At 43.7% G+C, this 9527-nt stretch overlaps 1 pseudogene across 1 annotated transcript; it reads right to left on the bottom strand.

The window, feature by feature from the left end:
• Window positions 1–8140, bottom strand: LOC117701890 (heterogeneous nuclear ribonucleoprotein F-like; annotated as a pseudogene). The gene is made up of 3 exons (XR_004605888.2): window positions 7839–8140; window positions 6274–6334; window positions 1–1917 (listed from the first exon to the last, which is right to left on the bottom strand). The product of XR_004605888.2 is annotated as a heterogeneous nuclear ribonucleoprotein F-like (transcript).
• Window positions 8141–9527: the final 1387 nt, after the last annotated feature.

Genomic DNA, 9527 nt, shown 5'->3' with positions numbered 1-9527 from the left:
TCATTGTGAAAAAGTCTTTATTTTAAGAAAAAAATTTAGTTAACAAAAAATTTAACAAGTTTCACTTAGCAAAATACACCCAAAAGGAAATCACAGTACAAAGAAAGCTTTAAGTCAAGGCCTCACCAATTCCTACAGTATTAGTATTGTGTCTCAATTCTCAAAACTAACTTTTAAAAAGCTTAAACTTAACCTAAAGATTTTAAATGAAAATATAAACTAGAATGAACATGAGAAATGCTTCTCTTTGCATCAGGGATCTAGCACCTTTGAGTTCTCCAGAAAAGTACATGTCCCCAGTGTGTTCACTGTGGTGTGCTTAAAGATCCACTCAACATACTTATAAACTACTTAACTCAGATAACATCACTCTTATGTATACTACCAAAAAATGTTAATTGAGAAAAGCGGAAGAAAATAGTTTTAGTTTACTCAATATTACATGCTAGAAGAAAAGTTTGCATGAGAAACACTGAAGAGGTAATTTTTTAATCCAGATTTCACAAACTCATGGTGCAAAGTGGGTCCCCCAGCTTCCTCTAGTTATAAACTGCTCTTGACTGCTTATTGGCTGCCTGTGAAATTTTGATTGAAATAACTCATGTTCCTACAATACTAATCATATCCACCCATGCTGTTCTGACCGCTGTAGCCGGCCCCGTAACAGCCACTCACTGACTGGCTCTCCAGGCCACTGTAAGTTGCCTGGGCAGCTGACACACCCATGCCCTGCATCACCTGGCTGCTATAAGCCCCATTGCTAGCCCCAGTTGTTGAATTCAGGAAGAGTTCTATGTATCTGTGCTGCATGTTGGCCCTGTCCTTGGACATAGCTGCCACTGCTTCTTCATGAGTAGCAAACTCAACATCAGCTTCTCCGGTCACTCTTCCATCAGGACCAATCTCAATATGAACTCTCACAGGGTTGAGTGGAGAGAAGAAGTTGTAAATGTCGTTCTCCGTTGCTTTGTAGGGCAGCCCTCTCATGGTGGACGCAGTGGCCGGTGGTGCTCTGCACTGTGAACTCGCTGTCTCCGTATCTGTGGTCATACATTCCTGAGAGACAATAGCTGAGGTCTCTCCCAAACAGGTCAGTGGTGAAGCCATAGCCATCACTGAGGCTACTGTTATTCTTCATAGCCCCCATAGCCTGCACTATAGGCACCAGGACCTCATCCTATCCAGGCCTGCCTGTTTCACAATGCCAATGTACCTCCGGGCTGTGCCAGGCCTGTCATAAGGCCCAGGCCGCTGCACAGACATAAACTTCAGAGGTGGATCTGAGTATGACCTAACTTCCTCCTGGCTGCTCTTGAACACTTCAATGTACCTGTGCCCTATTCTCTCCTTGTGCTTCCCTAAAGCTTTCTCAGCTAACTCTTGTGAGGCAAACTGAACGAAGGCCTCCCCTGTAATCTTGCCTTCCGGGTCCACAGGTAGTGTGATCCCGTTTGGCACAATTTCCAACCCTGAGAAGAACTGAACGATTTCTTCCCTTTGTGCATCCAAATGGGAGTCCCCCGAAGCCTCACAAAGCCATCATTGGCACTGTCGGCGCTGTTTGGACCACTGTGCTTCAACACCCAATCCATCTCGGTTCTGTGTGACTTGAACACCTCAATATATCGGTGTCCCATGCTTTCCCTGTCTTTTTTTCAGAGCCAATTTTACATCATCTTCTGACTCAAGTTCAACAAAAGCCTCACCACTCTGCCTGCCTTCTCTAGTATAATGAAATGAACACCTGCGACCCCATCATGAATGGTGCAGTCGGAGAGGAAGTTTTGTACGTCCTCAATTGAGCAGGACCAGGGTAGGCCACGGAGTTTGACCACATAGCCTTCACCTCCCTCAGGGCCCAGCATCATGGACACTTGACAGGGCTGTTGTCACACAAGCCTGGGCAATTTTTTGTAGCTGAAAGAAAGAAAAAAAAAACCTACTTTATACAATGTTCATTTAATATACATAATAAGGATATTTATTAAATTATGTTTTACTCATTTCAGTCAGAAAATAAGAATGAGTAAAAATAAAACATTACAAATAGCTAGTTGATAACCATATTCTTTTCAGATAGCTGGTTTTCTGTGAGTTCCAAGCCAGTCAGTCTAGTTTATAAAGTGAGATCCCCATCTAAAGAAAGTTAGCAAAGCCCTACTTTCAAGTGGACCAAGTTCTAGACCAGACTGGGCTGAATTCCGATCTTTAAAAAACAATAAACAGGGCTGGAGAGATGGCTTAGCCGTTAAGAGCTCTAACTGCTCTTCCAAAGGTCTTGAGTTCAATACCCAGCAACCACATGGTGGCTCACAACCATCTGTAATGGGATCGGATGCCCTCTTCTGGTGTGTCTGAAGATGACAACAGTGTACTCACATACATTAAATAAATAAATAAATAAATATTTAAAAAAGCAATAAACAACCCCCCCAAACAAAAGCCCCCAACTGGTGGCCTTTTAAAGAAATGCTACTAAAAATATTGTAGCAAAAAGAATGACAAAAAGACAAGGGGTGGGTCAGTTCTGTGGGAAAGCCCTTGCCTAATATAGCCAGGTTTGATTCAGCATCAAAACAAAGGCCCATTAAGAGAAAAGGCCAAAATAATCAGGGCCTTAAAGCATGGATACTTGGCAGGTAGAAATTACAAGTACTAGGTAAGTAGTTCCGGGTCATCTTCAACTATTAACACATTAGTACCCTCCATGGGACTCTCTCAAAAATTAAACTGGGGGGGGGGGGGGTGTTAAATAAAATCCTTGTCACCAAATCTGATTACCCAAGTTTCCTGGACCCCTAACACCCATTCTCTCCCTGCCCTCCACATGCACACTCACCTACACACTTATAAATAAAATACATTTTGGGGGAAAAAGATAAAAAGAGCTAGGTTCAGAGGGTGGTAGCACACACCTTTAGTCCCAGCACTCAGGAAAAGAAGAGGCAAGTTTATCTATATAACAAGCCCCAGGCCAGGCAGAGCTACATAGTCATACCCTGTCTCTTAAGATTAGATAGACAATGTGAGCCAGGCAAAGCAATACACACCTGCAACCAACATAAATGTCATGGTCTGCTCTGGATACCTAGTTAAACTAACCATGACAACAGGAACCTCTCAAACTTTAAGATTTAAGAAAAACTTCACCCTCACATTTAACCACGAGGAAAAAAACATGTTATCATTTTGACCCGCTTTCATTAACTTTAAAATGCTGACAAAACTTCTACTTACCTGTGTCTACATGAGATCGGAGATGACAAGAATGCCATCCTATCCCAATAATATATAATGGTTCTAATGTAATGACACCACAGCAGATACCAACTTGCCTTTAAATATATTGCAGTTTATAAGTTACCTTGCCTATGGCCCAAAGATAAAAATACAGGGCAAGCTCTTAGAGCTGAGTGAAGAATAGCCTACATAGTCTTAATAAACATAAATAGTAAATTGAACTGTAAGTTGCAAGCACCTAGTAGTTGCCCAATCCTAAGCTTTTTTAGCTGAAGTCCACTGCATCAACATATAACTTTTCTCAGTATAGTGTTGCTATAAAAGTTCTAGTAATTTTCCTTACTCATTAAGAATCACAGCACATGTGTGCCTGCTGGAATAATGGTTTTATGATTATAATCAAAGAGTCAGGTAGGAGCTTGTGTAGCTCTATTTTCAAAACCCTGTCCTGTCATTGGTGACCGAGGCTTGGTCACACTTTTATGGAAGGATGATTCTGGTCCCAGATTTGTATCTACCACCCTGTTGAAGACATATATTACCTACTATTTGCTACTGGACTCTGCCCTCAATAACTCCCTAGACATTGCTACTAGTAACTTACAAATATCTAGGTAAAAAAAAAAAAAATCTCGCAGTGGAAATCCAAATTATATCCTTTGTTTTCCTAATAGCCTTGATCATTCAGCCTCCTTTCATTGCACGTAACCCAGCTCGGACTCCCTTCAAATAAACAATCTACATGTAGTTTTTAACTGTACAGCTACGTTGGTTTTACTGGACAAGTTCCTTGGCTTTACTGAGCAGTTCAGCTGTACCCAAAGGGAAGGTGCCTTTAGACTAGAGTTTCTCATCCATGTGACTTCAGACATTTTGAACCAGTCCCAGGCTGACCTGTGCCCTGTTTATTGGCTGCAACCCTAGACTCTACCCACTAGAGGGCAGGAGCCCTCTACTAAAGTGAACTGCTCTCAAGTTACTAATAAGGCCTCAAATACTACCTACCTACATAGTTTGAATGGTGGCAGTGCCTCTATTATCAGATACTCTAGAGACCAGGACAAGAAGACCCAAATCCAAAGTAAGCTCTATTTTGAGATAACATAACTTAGTGAAACTCTGCTTCTAAAAGGGGAAGGAGACAATCTAGGTAGGATCAGGGATGAGTAGCTCCAAGGCCAGCTTCTGCCAATCTACAGTACCACAGCTGTCTCAAAAAAAAAAAAAAAAAAAAAAGTACATATGAGCAATCACACCTACTCTTGGGCTACACCTTCAGATGCCCTGGCAGCTTCAGGTAGTTATTCCAAAGGGACTAGGAATTCACCGAAGCCACAAAATCTGTATGTTTTATGAACTTATAAACCCATCCCTCCCAAGAGATTATTTACAGCTCTACTTAGGGACCCAACTTACAGGAAGCCCTTTGTAGTCACTGACCACTGTCTTCTTGCACTGAATGTGTATAGTACTAACCAGTCATTGTTTAATAAGGCCTTCTTTGGCCAGCTTTGCCTCTAGCTACTTACTGATTTCCCTCTTTGTAATGTAGACTCAAGGGGCCCCTCTATTGTCTTTTCTACTCACTGTCAATAAAAGTTCTTAATAATGTCCCTATCTTCATTTGTGTCTCCACAGAATTTAACCATTCCTTCTTGGAAATCCTCTTTAGGTATTCCAATCAGCTCCCCACATAGGATCCCAGTACTCATCCGTTACTTTGAGACCAGAACTGTCTCTGCCTTGAGGCTCCCATGTGGTGATGCGTGGTGGTTCCGTGTGTTTTAACCCTGTATTTGTTCAATTATACAAATGATCTTATAAAAATGTTACATTCCAATCAACTCACCATAAACTGAATCCACCTTAAACAAAAATAAGCACTTGGATGTGCCGGACCTAATTAAAATTAAAACCTAAACCTAGCCCCACCTTTATGTGATCAGAAAATTTTCCTTAGCTACAGTGCCTTACACACGATAGGCAAATAAAATCCTCCACAACTCAACTATATATACCCCCAGCAACTTTTAAACCATTCAATTTTGTGTCTAAGTTACCTTGGCGGACCATAAAAAAAACTTTTGGCTCACCACCTCCTGGTAGCTGGAATTACAGCCCTGTATAGCCACAGGCCTTATTCAAAATCCTTCCTCTTATATTCCTCTCAGATTCCCATATTCCTAGTATTTCTTTAAGTCTAATAAGAACTTACTCCCTGCTACTCCATCAGAATCTTAAGGTTTCTCTAACAACTGTAACCCAATTATCTCAATGCCCCCACTTCTAAGCCCTATTTCCCACTGGTTATTAGAACAAAGACTGAACTAATGGAATCCTTGGACAGACAGACAGACATTCTTACTTATTATATCCCATCATTTCCTTTTCTTCTTTGTTTCTGTAATTTTCCCCACTCTTTGTTCCCTGGAGGATTTGACACATAGTAATTCTCCATTCAAATATCCTCTGCCCAACCTTGTCCAGCTAAACCTTGATAATCCTCCAGGTCTAAGCTCCAATACCTCTTCCAAAACATACTCATACCCCACAGCATATCTGAGCTCCCACTTTCGAAACACCCTTTTCTGCAGTTTTTAAAAGGTGCCTTCAAAACTACACTGGGACCCTACATAGGACAGTTTGTTGTCCCAATATTTTCCTCATCCTTAGCAGAGGGGACAGACCACAGCAGGATGAGGATTAGCAAGGGATTTACTGGCCACTTGGGGTCAACACCTTCAGAGTATAGCAGCTTATTCAAGCTAAAACCATGCAAGAAACATAAAGAAACAAGTACTTTTATAAGCAATTTCAGCAACCGGGCAAGAAAGCATTCTTTTCTGTAACATGTCAACACTACAGTTTTCTTTTACTAAAAAAAAAAAAAAAAAAAAAAAAAAAATCTTCTCCACAGCTCTTTAGTAAATTTTTCCAGTAAACTCACTAGGCATTTAAAACCAATGACAAAGTTTTAGCCTCCAAAGAAAACTAAACATAGCTTAACAAATTAATCCATCTTTAATAGCTTACCTTAAAGAACCACCACAGATGCCTTCTGTAGGAAACACTTAATGGAAGATAGTAAGTTTTCCTTTAAAAAACAAAACCAAAACCAGAGATTGGTCTCATGGCCTCAGATTCCATGCATTATTATACAGAAGGGCACCTCCTGGGAGCTGAGCTCAGAGCAAGCTGTTTCTCAAATCCAGAAATACATTTGTTATATAGCCCTTAGGACCAACATATTTAGGTCTCCATGTTATTTGCTTTATCTTATTGTGGGTAGAGGACATCAGCAAATAACTCATTTACTTAGCAGAGAACTAATTAGAGCTTAGTTTAAATGCATGAGAAACTTAAATGGAGGAAGAGCAGGAATCTAGGGGGCACTTTCTGAAATTCCTCTGGAGGCAATGCAGAGTTCACTGAAAACCCTCCTGTGTTTTATTTTGTACCCCTAAGCAGACCCCCAACAATGCTTTTAGCTAATTATAATAACCAATATCCCATGTGACAAAGCTATGCCCAAAAGAGGCCCTGAGCAAAATGCTATGAAAACTTATGCTGCATTCTTCATCTTTGGAAATGTGGGTTTATTTTGCCTGGTGTCTTATAAAATAGGGGATAATTGAAATTGCATTGTCTCATACTTTCCTAGATTATTATGTAAGGAATTTAGGAGGATGCTAAAAATCTATTTTAAAAACGAAATAGTTTCAATAACCATGGAAACAGGGTTTCACTTCAAAGAATTTCATCCACATTCCTTCCCATAAAATTCTAATGACTAGATGATGCCCTTCTTCCAACTCTGATCCTCTACCCAGGGTGGTAGACAATACTTGTGGCCTCCCTGGAGATACCACAGGGCATACAGCTGGCCAGCTAGACCTACATTAACCCACTGGCAGAAGACCTGTGAACATGTCAACTGTGGAGACATGCCCGGTAAAAAGAGCAGATGGAATGATGGGTCAATTAGACGTACTGTCCACAGCACCCAGAGATTTGATTTAATTCCAAGAAACGCTACCGGAACCATTTGCGCCATTCTGGGTGACTGGCTCCTAATGCTGTGGGCAGCCAAGGCCTACATTTGCTCTTAATTTCCACAACTTAAGCACTAAAGAAAATGCACTATTTAAAAAAAAAAAAAAAAAAAAAAAGGCAAGGCTGAGAGTGCTTTTCCTAGCAAGCCACCCAGTCAGTGATACTGGTTAAACTGGATTTTCACTGCCTTCAGTGTAGATCAAGGTAAGACAAACGAGGAGCGCCCTTTGAATCCTGGACTAGTTTTAAGTTATCGGCCACGAACAAACAGGGCGGCTCAAGCAACCACCCACCTAGTTCTTTTGTTCAGGCCCGCTTGGTGGGAGCCTTGCTGCACCCTCCTCTCTTGCATCTTTGTGTTCCAGGACGTCGCCGGGAGTTTTCGACTCGGAGCCCGCCCTCGTCCTCCCTCCATTTTGTGAGTGAGTTTAACCTCCCGAACGCCGGGAGCGCGTCCAGGCAGGTTTTCTTACTCAGAAAGTTCTACTCAAGACCACGAGAGCCGCGGCTTCAAAACTGCTGCCTTTCTCTGCTCTAAAACTTACCAGGGGAGGAAGGTAGAAGTGACTTCTATTTTCAATAATGAACGCAGCTTACGAACCCAAACTCCACCCGACGCCTTAAAAACGCAGAGGGCTCCGGGGAAAGTCCAGGTGCATCTTCTTTTTGTTCTCAACCTGAAATGGAAGTTTAAATGACCAGGGGCAAACGCTCTCTGGGGAAGCGGAGCCCCTAGAGACGAGCGTTTTGGCGGGAAGCAGGGCGGAGGGCAAGGTGACGCTGCTGCGAGGCCTTCGCCCGGTAGTCGACCGCGCCGCGCAGCGAGCGCCGGCCGGGCAGGAAGGTCCGCCCCGGGGCCTGCGCGGGCTCGGGCGGGAGCTTCCGGGCGGGGGCGGGGGGATGGGAGGCTCCTGCGCCTCCGAGGGTGGGGGAGGGGAAGAGCCAGAGGGCGGGGAAGAACTCGCGCAGGCCGAAGCGTGGAAAGGCTCCATGAGGGAAACTTCTAAGTGAGCAGGCCAAGCACGCGGCCCGAAGCCTGCCCGGGAAGCGGGGCTCACCACGCCGAGACAGGCGTTCGGGTCCGGAATCCGGGAAGCAGCAGCCGCGTGATCTACGGCGGCAGTCGGACTGGGGTCACGGGGTGCAGAGGAGGAAGTGCCCTGCCGGGCCCGCCAATATGTCACCAATGAGAAAAGCGTGCCTGCAGGTGTGGCCCGCGAACGGTGGGTTTGGCCGGCGCCGGAAGTGGGGGAAGGAGGGAAAGGAAAGGGGAAGACTTCTCGCTGAGTTCTGGGTAACCACCTGAACTGAGCAAAGTCCAGACTACCGCTACAGTTGGAAAGGGGAACGCAATGAAGCGTTCAAGACTCAGCCAAGTAAAACCAAACCACCTCGAACTCGGACGCTACAGAATACGAACCTGCCGACACCCAATACTTGGGGTTTTTTTTTTTTTTTTCATTTGACCGTGGACTGGAGGATATTTTCCATGTTAAACATAACTTTAAGAAACTCCTGCCATGCCGCGAAGCGGTGGCACACACCTTTAATCCCAGCACTTGGGAGGCAGAGGCAGGCGGATTTCTGAGTTCTGGTCTACAGAGTAACCCTGTCTCCAAAAACCAAAGGAAAAACCAAGAAAGAAAAACTTCCATTCCATGTTGGCGGCACACCTTTAATCCCATCACTCAGGGGGCTTACGCAGTACAGGGCGCTCTAAAGTCGATGCCAGTGCACAAGTGAATTCCAACCTTGTCTGTCTGTCTGTCTGTCTGTTGTCTGTCTGTCTGTCTCTTTTTTTTTTTTTTCGGAAATTAATGCCGGGTACGGTGGTGGGTACATTTAATTCCAGCACTAGGGAGGCAGAGGTAAGATGATTTCGAGGCTTGCCTGGGCTACCTTTCAAGTTCCCCCTCAGACCCAGTGCTCATAGGGGAAGGAGTGCCTGGCTTTTGAACCTAATTGGCCCACATGTATAAAAGTGAACCTTATAAAATCTGTACCCAACAGGCAATCACAAAATGCATTTTAATTCAAAGCAATTAGATGAGAAGTGATTGCAATGGCCTATTTTTTTTTTAGGGGCCCAGAAAGCTGGGGAAAGGCACTAGCCACCCAACTCGACACCTGAGGGGAGTAATACCCACAAGACCCACATGAGAGAAGGGGCTAAAATTGTCTTCTGACCTAAGCATCCTTGTAAAGGAAACCCCTGCAAGCACTCCTATACACAG

The sequence above is a fragment of the Arvicanthis niloticus genome, unplaced genomic scaffold (genome assembly GCF_011762505.2).
Source record: "Arvicanthis niloticus isolate mArvNil1 unplaced genomic scaffold, mArvNil1.pat.X pat_scaffold_304_arrow_ctg1, whole genome shotgun sequence".
In the NCBI taxonomy this organism is placed as follows: Eukaryota; Metazoa; Chordata; class Mammalia; order Rodentia; family Muridae; genus Arvicanthis; species Arvicanthis niloticus.
The sequence above is the reverse complement of the archived record's forward strand: the minus strand, read 5'-3'. Positions and strand labels throughout refer to the sequence as shown.